We start from the raw sequence: 10,495 nt of genomic DNA, 5'->3' as shown, positions 1-10,495 counted from the left end.
ATATAAAGAACTCAAGAAGGTGGACTCCAGAAAGTCAAATAACCCCATTAAAAAATGGGGCTCAGAACTGAACAAAGAATTCTCACCTGAGGAATACCGAATGGCAGAGAAGCACCTGAAAAAATGTTCAACATCCTTAATCATCAGGGAAATGCAAATCAAAACAACCCTGAGATTCCACCTCACACCAGTCAGAATGGCTAAGATCAAAAATTCAGGTGACAGCAGATGCTGGCGAGGATGTGGAGAAAGAGGAACACTCCTCCATTGTTGGTGGGATTGCAAGCTTGTACAACCACTCTGGAAATCAGTCTGGCGGTTCCTCAGAAAATTGGACATAGTACTACCGGAGGATCCAGCAATACCTCTCCTGGGCATATATCCAGAAGATGTCCCAACCGGTAAAAAGGACACATGCTCCACTATGTTCATAGCAGCCCTATTTATAATAGCTGGTCTCTTCTTAATCACCACTAATTTCTTAGCTCCAGCTAACCAGCATCAATAGTCCCAGTAATGCAAAGTTTTTGCTGTAGTAGTCCTGGTATCTTGTTAATCACAGCTGATTCTTCAGCCCCAGCTAACCAGAACTACAGAATCTTCACAATCAAAACAACAATGGCCCTGAGCCTTTAATTTTCCCTCTGAAATTTCACCTCCATCTCAAGCCAGACCTCCATCTCCTGCACTGTTCTCAACATGATCTTCCAAGCTCCTACACAACATCTTATAGAGCTCTTAACAATGAATGTATCTTCAAGTCCAAAGTTCAAAAGTCCTTCCACGGTCCTCTCCAAAACATGGTCAGGTTGTCACAGGAATACCCCACTTCTGGTACCAATTTGTATTAGTCAAGGTTTCTATTCCTGCAGAAACATCATGACCAAGAAGCAAGTTGGGGAGGAAACGGTTTATTCAGCTTACAATTCCATACTTCTGTTTATCACCAAGGAAGTCAGGACTGGAACTCAAACAGGTCAGGAAGCATGAGCTGATGCAGAGGCCATGGAGGGATGTTCTTTACTGGGTTGCTTCCCCTGGCTTGCCCAGCCTGCTCTCTTATAGAACCAAGACTACAGCCCAGAGATGGTCCCACCCACAAGGGGCCTTTTCCCCCTTGATCACTAATTGAAAAAATGCCTTACAATTGTATCTCATGGAGGCATTTCCTCAACTGAAGCTCCTTTCTCTGTGATAGCTCCAGCTGTGTCAAGTTGATACAAAACTAGCCAGTACAAGTGGATTATGTTGATGGATTTCTGTATATTAAACCAACTCTGCATCCCAGGAATGAAGCCTACTTGGTCAGGATGGATGATTGTTTTGATGTGTTCTTGGATTCGGTTAGCAAGAACTTTATTGAGTATTTTTGCATCGATATTCATAAGGGAAATTGGTCTGAAGTTCTCTTTGTTGGGTCTTTCTGTGGTTTACGTATCAGAGTAATTGTGGCTTCATAGAATGAATTGGGTAGAGTACATTCTGTTTCTATTTTGTGAAATAGTTTGAGGAGAATTGGAATTAGGTCTTCTTTGAAGGTCTGATGGAAATCTGCACTAAACCCATCTGGTCCTAGGCTTTTTTTGGTTGGGAGACTATTAATGACTGCTTCTATTGCTTTAGGGGATATGGGGCTGTTTAGATCATTAATCTGATCCTGATTTAACTTTGGTATCTGGTATCTGTCTAGAAAATTTTTCATTTCATCTGGGTTTTCCTGTTTTGTTGAGTATAGCCTTTTATAGTAGGATCTGATGATGCTTTGAATTTCCTCAGGTTGTGTTGTTATGTCTCCCTTTTCATTTCTGATGTTGTTAATTAGGATTCTGTCCCTGTGCCCTCTTGTTAGTCTGGCTAAGGGTTTATCTATCTTGTTGATTTTCTTAAAGAACCAGCTCCTGGTTTGGTTGATTCTTTGTATAGTTCTTTCTGTTTCTACTTGGTTGATTTCAGCCCTATTTATCTTTGTTTATATTTATTATGTATGTATGTACATATATATGTAGTAGTATGTATAAATAACATTTTCTGAATCATTTTGTTACTTATGTTATATGGTTTCAAGGATAAAAACTATTAATTGGACAACCAATAAAGTAGCCCATTCCTAAAGAAGCTGATTCTCCTTCTACCAGAAATTGATAGTTGCCTGTAGTTCTTTGTCTAGGTAAAACCTCATAACAATTTCTCTTTCAATGTTATCCTGTTCTCTAATATTGTTATTTTTCACATGTACTTTATGCAAGCATTTCTAGGAAAGATTATTTCATAGCAGACTTCCTTGTATCCTGGCTTTTATTGTCTTTCTGGCCTCTCTTTTGAGATATTTCCTGACCCATAAATATAAGAACTGTGATATAATTGTAGCTGTTGGTGCTTGGATTCCCACAATCCATAAATCTCTACATTGTTTCCAGCTGTGGTTTTCTGAGATAATTTCCAATTGCTGTAAAAAGAAATTACTTTCATGAAGACACCTAACTATATTCACTCATCTGTGGGTATAAGGATCAGACTTAAAATGTAGTAAGGAATTATGCTGTTTTCCCAAAGTGGTAGGAACAAATTATTTTCTAAGATTCAGGCTTCACAATGTGTTCATCTTGTTATTGTTAATAAGTGAAACATGGTCTTGTGATTTGATTCTAGAACTAAATATTACAAGTGGTATCTATGACATGAATAGATTTTGGATGGATGCTTCTGCTCTAAATTGAACTTTCTCTTTCTTCAATGATGAATGTGAGAGTAAATTTTATGTTTCTTGTCTCCTTCTTTATAAGTCTGAATTTCTTTCTATACTCTATAATGCTTATGGCTCTCTCCTTCTAACAACAAAATTAAATGTCTAGTGCATTTTCATTGTTTTGGTTATGTAATGACCAAATATCTTTTTTTCAGAAAATATTTAACTGAGTTCAGTTGCATATTCAAAATATAGAAATAGCAAAGCAAAAATAAACCTTGAAATACCAGTATATATAAAACAGAAATACACTTTAAACAAAAAGTATATTTGAAAAATAAAAGTCTAAAATGGTAAAGACAACTGAGTAGAAGGAGAGTTCATTGCTACCAGATTCATATCAAAGAAACATTGAAGGAAATCCTTCAGACAAAAATGTGCAGTATATGAAAATAAGGATCTACATATAAAAATTAAATATGAATGCCATATTTAAAGTATTTTAATAACTAAGTAATAATCAAGTATTTAAAAGTTAATCCTCTGTGAGAAACAATTGTGTTTTAAATCAAAATTAATACCAATGCATTTTAGAGTTTAGAAAATAGAGATAATTTAGGTGGCTGAGAAATTTGAACCAAGAACAGAATAGGAAAAATGAATGTATTTTGTGTGTGTGTGTGTGTGTGTATATATGGCAAATATTTTAAAGTTATTGCAATATTATCAGTAACATAAAACAAAGAAATATAGGTAATATTCTGAAAGATGATAATATGGGATAACAAAACATTCAAAAATTTTAAAGTCAAGGAAAATGAAACGTGAACAAATAACAGATGGAACAGATGGAAAACAAACAGCAATATTTTAGATTTATATCAAACTATAATAAAAATTTAATTAGGCACAAATTGCTTGAACATTTTAACTGAAAAGTAGATGATAAAATATACTGTGATTAAAGAATCACTTTAAATGATTTCATACATATAGGCCAGAATAAAAAGCAAATATACTACAAAACCTAAAAACGTTAAAAATATATTTTTGATTAATATCCTTGGGTAAAAATGAGATATTACAAGAATACTGAATGGTTTAAAGAAACAAAAGTTACTCATTCACAGTTTAGTGGGTCCATAATCCAGAGTCAGTATGCAATCAGAGATAACTCCCCCTGAAAATTCTAAGAAATGATATAAACTCTGCTTCATCCAGATATTTCCAATATCCCTAGCTTGGAGATGCATAATTTCAGTGTCTTTCCTGACCTCTTTTATTATTATTATTATTATTATTATTATTATTATTATTATTATACCTAATTTCTACTTCTCTTCTCTGCCTTGATACTCTTCAATCATAGATTAAAAACTACAGGAAACTAAGAAGTTCTAAGAATAGAAAAATAGTATTCTCCAGGAAAGAATGCAAAAATTGATTGTACAGTCTCAAATGGTCACCCCTAATTACATGCGCCAAAAGGAATGCTTCAACTATATATGTACCTTGAATCAATTCCTCTTAAAATACCCTAAAATAATTAGATGATGTTACATGTGATTCTCCTGATAATAAGGAAAGCAATATGATATACTTAAAACAAAGGTAGAAATAAATTCTTGTATGGCATAAGACAAAGTCAAAAAAACACAAAAGAAGTTAGCAAGAGATACAACAAAGGAGAAAATTCTAATTGATAGAAAACCATTACAAAGTGGCAAATAAAAATTTCACCTAGCCTGCACGGGAGCCCTCTGCCTCAGGAGCAGGGAGCGCCATCTTTGTTCCACGACTCTGCCTAACTTAGGAACTTAGTCTGCACAGGAGAGAGTGTGCACCACAGAGGCAGACAGCTTCTGGGAGAGGCGGGAGCCACAGAGCCACTGAGGCAGCACCCTTTTGGGGCCGCAGACATCAGCACCCTCCCAGCCAGAGGACAGTGGTCCGCCCTGCACGGGAGCCCTCTGCCTCAGGAGCAGGGAGTGCCATCTTGGTTCCGGGACACAGCCAAACTTAGGAACTTAGTCTGCACAGGTGAGAGTGGGCACCACAGAAACTGACAGCTTCTGTGACCTGCCAAAGCAACACAGCATTTGGGAAAGGTCCTGTTTTGGGCCTTCTTCTTCGGCCAGGAGGAGGTCCAAACACCAGTTATCTGTACACCTTCCCTGTAAGAGGAGAGCTTGCCAGCAGAGAGTGCTCTAACCACTGAAACTCAGAGGAGAGAGCCTGTCTCCCAGGTTTGCTGATAGACATTAATCAGAATCACCAGAAGAACAATCTCTAAACAGAGACAACTATAACAACTAACTCCAGAGATTACCAGATGGCGAAAGGTAAACGTATGAATCTTACTAACAGAAACCAAGACCACTCACCATCATCAGAACCCAGGACTCCCACTTTGCCCAGTCCAGGGCACCCCAACACACCCCGAAAAGCTAGACCTGGATTTAAAAGCATATCTCATGATGATGGTAGAGGACATCAAGAAGGACTTTAATAACTCACTTAAAGAATTACAAGAGAACATTGCTAAAGAGTTACAAGACCTTAAAGAAAAGCAGGATAACACAATCAAAAAGGTAGAAGTCCTTAAAGAAAAACAGGAAAAGACAACCAAACAGGTAGAAGTCCTTAAAGAAAAACAGGAAAACACATCCAAACAGGTGATGGAAATGAACAAAACCATACTAGACCTAAAAAGGGAAGTAGACACAATAAAGAAAACCCAAAATGAGGCAACACTGGAGATAGATACCCTAGGAAAGAAATCTGGAACCATAGATGTGAGCATCAACAATAGAATACAAGAGATGGAAGAGAAAATCTCAGATGCAGAAGATTCCATAGAGAACATCGGCACAACAATCAAAGAAAATGCAAAATGCAAAAAGATCCTACCTCAAAACATCCAGGAAATCCAGGACAAAATGAGAAGACCAAACCTACGGATAATAGGAGTGGATGAGAATGAAGATTTTCAACTCAAAGGACCAGCAAACATCTTCAACAAAATTATAGAAGAAAACTTCCCAAATCTAAAGAAAGACATGCCCATGAACATACAACAAGCATACAGAACTCCAAATAGACTGGACCAGAAAAGAAATACCTCCCGACACATAATAATCAGAACAACAAATGCACTAAATAAAGATAGAATACTAAAAGCAGTAAGAGAAAAAGGCCAAGTAACATATAAAGGCAAGCCTATCAGAATTACACCAGATTTCTCACCAGAGACTATGAAAGCCAGAAGATCATGAACAGATGATATACAGACACTAAAAGAACACAAATTCCAGCCCAGGCTACTATACCCAGCCAAACTCTCAATTAACATAGATGGAGAAACCAAAGTATTCCATGACAAAACCAAATTCACACATTATCTTTCCATGAATCCAGCCCTTCAAAGGATAATATCAGAAAAAAACCAATACAAGGACGGAAACCACACCCTAGAAAAAACAAGAAGGTAATCCCTCAACAGACCTAAAAGAAGACAGCCACAAGAACAGAATGCCAGCTTTAACAACAAAAATAACAGGAAGCAACAATTACTTTTCCTTAATATCTCTTAATATCAATGGACTCAACTCCCCAATAAAAAGACATAGACTAAAAAACTGGCTACACAAACAAGACCCAACATTTTGCTGCTTACAGGAAACTCATCTCAGAGAAAAAGATAGACACTACCTCAGAATGAAAGACTGGAAAACAATTTTCCAAGCAAATGGTATGAAGGAACAAGCTGGAGTAGCCATTCTAATATCTGATAAGATTGAATTCCAAACCAAAGTCATCAAAAAAAGACAGGGAGGGGCACTTCATACTCATAAAAGGTAAAATCCTCCAAGAGGAACTATCAATTCTGAATACCTATGCTCCAAATACAAAGGCAGCCACATTCATTAAAGAAACTTTAGTAAAGCTTAAAGCACACATTGCACCTCACACAATAATAGTGGGAGACTTCAACACACCACTTTCACCAATGGACAGATCATGGAAACAGAAACTAAACAGGGACACAGTGAAACTAACAGAAGTTATGAATCAAATGGATCTGGCAGATATCTACAGAACATTCTATACTAAAACAAAAGGATATACCTTCTTCTCAGCACCTCATGGTACCTTCTCCAAAATTGACCACATAACTGGTCACAAAACAGGCCTCAACAGATACAAAAATACTGAAATTGTCCCATGCATCCTAGCAGATCACCATGGACTAAGGCTGATCTTCAATAACAAAATAAATAATAGAAAGCCATCATTCACGTGGAAACTAAACAACACTCTTCTCAATGATACCTTGGTCAAGGAAGGAATAAAGAAAGAAATTAAGGACTTTTTAGAGTTCAATGAAAATGAAGCCACAACATACCCAAACTTATGGGATGCAATGAAAGCATTTCTAAGAGGAAAACTCATAGCTCTGAGTGCCTCCAAAAAGAAACTAGAGAGAGCACACATTAGCAGCTTGAAAACATACCTAAAAGCACTAGAACAAAAGGAAGCAAATTCACCCAAGAGGAGTAGACTGCAGGAAATAATCAAACTCAGGGGCGAAATCAACCAAGTGGAAACAAGAAGAACTATTCAAAGAATCAACCAATCAAGGAGCTGGTTCTTTGAGAAAATCAACAAGATAGATAAACCCTTAGCCAGACTCACTAGAGGGCACAGGGAAAGCATCCTAATTAACAAAATCAGAAATGAAAAAGGAGACATAACAACAGATCCTGAAGACATCCAAAACACCATCAGATCCTTCTACCAAAGGCTATACTCAACAAAACTGGAGAACCTGGATGAAATGGAGAAGTTCCTAGACAGATACCAGGTACCAAAGTTGAATCAAGATCAGGTTAATGATCTAAACAGCCCTATATCCCCCAAAGAAATAGAAGCAGTCATTAATAGTTTCCCAACCAAAAAAACCCAGGACCAGATGGGTTTAGTGCAGAGTTCTATCAGACCTTCAAAGAAGATCTAATCCCAGTTCTTCACAAACTATTCCTCAAAATGGAAACAGAAGGTACTCTACCCAACTCATTCTATGAAGCCACAATTACTCTGATACCTAAAACACAAAAAGACCCAACAAAGATAGAAAACTTCAGACCAATATCCCTTATGAATATTGATGCAAAAATCCTCAATAAAGTTCTTGCTAACCGAATCCAAGAACACATCAAAACAATCATCCATCCTGACCAAGTAGGTTTCATCCCAGGGATGCAGGGATGGCTCAATATACAGAAATCTATCAAAGTAATCCAGTATATAAACAAACTCAAAGATAAAAAACACATGATCATCTCGTTAGATGCGGAAAAAGCATTTGACAAGATCCAACACCCATTCATGATAAAAGTCTTGGAAAGATCAGGAACACAAGGCCCAGACCTAAACATGATAAAAGCAATCTAGAGCAAACCAGTAACCAACTTCAAAGTAAATGGTGAGAAGCTGGAAGCAATTCCACAATGGAGTACTACTCAGCTATTAAAAAGAATGAATTTATGAAATTCCTAGCCAAATGGATGGACGTGGAGGGCATCATCTTGAGTGAGGTAACACAATCACAAAGGAACTCACACAATATGTACTCACTGATAAGTGGATATTAGCCCAAAACTTAGGAAACCCAAGATATAAGTTACAATTTGCTAAACGCATGAAACTCAAGAAGAATGAAGACCAAAGTGTGGACACTATGCCCCTTCTTAGAATTGGGAACAAAACACCCATGGAAGGAGTTACAGAGACAAAGTTTGGAGCTGTGATGAAAGGATGGACCATCTAGAGATTGCCATATCCAGGGATCCATCCCATAATCAGCTTCCAAACGCTGACACCATTGCATACACTAGCAAGATTTTGCTGAAAGGACCCAGATATAGCTGTCTCTTGTGAGACTATGCCGGGGCCTAGCAAACACAGAAGTGGATGCTCACAGTCAGCTATTGGATGTATCACAGGGCTCCCAATGGAGAAGCTAGAGAAAGTACCCAAGCAGTTAAAGGGGTCTCAACCCTATAGGGGGAACAACATGATGAACTAACCAGTACCCCGCAGCTCTTGTCTCTAGCTGATTATGTATCGAAAGATGGCCTAGTCGGCCATCACTGGAAAGAGAGGCCCATTGGACTTGCAAACTTTATATGCCCCAATACAGGGGAATGCCAGGGCCAAAAGAATGGGAATGGGTGGGTAGGGAAGTGGGGGGGGTGTATGGGGGACTTTTGGGATAGCATTGGAAATGTAATTGAGGAAAATACGTAATAAAAAAATATTAAAAAAAAATTCACCTAATGTGGTTTGACTATGTTGTTGAAATTTTATGTTTCTTGTTTTGTTTTGTGTAAATATAAATGAATGTGGCTATAAATTACTTTTAATGTGAATTTTTGACAATAACGTCTTAAAAAAAAAAGAAAACTGTATTTCCATGTTTCTCAAATTAATCTGGCACAAATGGATGCTTTGATGGTATTAGTCAGAGATCAAAATCCATATTATCAACTGACTTCGCTGATTCTTCCTTTGCTTCAGCCTTGTCTGAAGCTGCAGTAGCAGCAGGAACAGCAAGCACTAGCACAGCTAGATCAGCCAAGAAGTCCTTGATCTTTTCAGCATGTGGGAAGGTGTACTCAGTCTCCAAAGACAAAGCCCAGACTCACTTATATCCGTTGATGATAGAGTATGATACTGAGGCAAGAGTCAGGTAAATCATCTGAAGATAAACACTGGCAATATTTCAGACACCCTCTAGAAAGGAGTGTAGAGTTAGCTTTTTGATGCCAAGTACTTCCAGGCTATAAATGCTGCCATTATTAAACACCTGCTAGATGATCAGTCCAAAGGAGAAAGAGGAGACATTCACCATATTTGTCAGTTTAGCACTGCAGCTCCTGCTTTGTCTTCAGTTTTTATCTGCTGAACATTACTCAGAATTTCAATGGAACCCCTGGAGATATTAGTGGTGATGTCTAAAACCAAGACAAAAGAGGTTCTCAGGCCCCAGACCAATGCCCTGGACTGGCACAGTGATCTCATATGGGACAATGGCACCAGCACAGGTGGTAGCCAGCACCTTACTGGTCATCAGTATGTCACTAATCTCTGTGAAGTCCTCCTTTGTGAAGGCAAAACCCACATTACCCTAGATGTGAGGCAACACTTTCTCAAGTGCTAGGTTGTTTTCAAGATGCCCTTAAATGGCCTGGCATATCACAATGTTCATAAGCATTATCACCATAGTTTTCCAAGGGGCATGCAATTCTACTCAATCTGCTTGAAGTTTACATTATCTGTTCCCACAATGAAGAATCCTCCAGATCCATCTATTTGCCTAGGAATTTCATAAATTCATTGTTTTTAATAGCTGAGTAGTACTTGATTGTGTAAATGTACCACATTTTCTGTATCCATTCCTCTGTTGAGGGACATCTGGGCTCTTTCCAGCTTCTGGCTATTATAAATAAGGCTGCTATGAACATAGTGGAGCATGTGTCCTTCTTACCAGTTGGAATAAACATCATGGTGCTCTTTTACATTTTTGCTATAGCAAAACGTCCTTTCATCTACGTTGGTTTCAGTAAAACCTTCTTTCACTTGTGTCTGCTTCACCAAAATATTCTTTCACCTGTCTGACCTGACAAAAACATCATTATAACTTAACCGAGTCTCCAAAGTAACCAAAAATCTCCACATTGCTCCAAGCATAGTTTTCTCTCTATCTGAAGAAACTATTGTTCTTTTTGGATGCTTGCAACTTTCTGT

At 37.8% G+C, this 10,495-nt stretch overlaps 1 pseudogene; it reads right to left on the bottom strand.

Moving 5' to 3' along the window:
• Positions 1-9,209: 9,209 nt before the first annotated feature.
• On the bottom strand, positions 9,210-9,971 carry LOC110286378 (large ribosomal subunit protein uL10 pseudogene; annotated as a pseudogene).
• Positions 9,972-10,495: the final 524 nt, after the last annotated feature.

Source organism: Mus caroli, unplaced genomic scaffold, assembly GCF_978045245.1.
Source record: "Mus caroli unplaced genomic scaffold, Mus_caroli_1 scaffold_5, whole genome shotgun sequence".
Lineage (NCBI taxonomy): Eukaryota > Metazoa > Chordata > Mammalia > Rodentia > Muridae > Mus > Mus caroli.
This window is presented reverse-complemented; position numbering and strand designations above follow the sequence as displayed.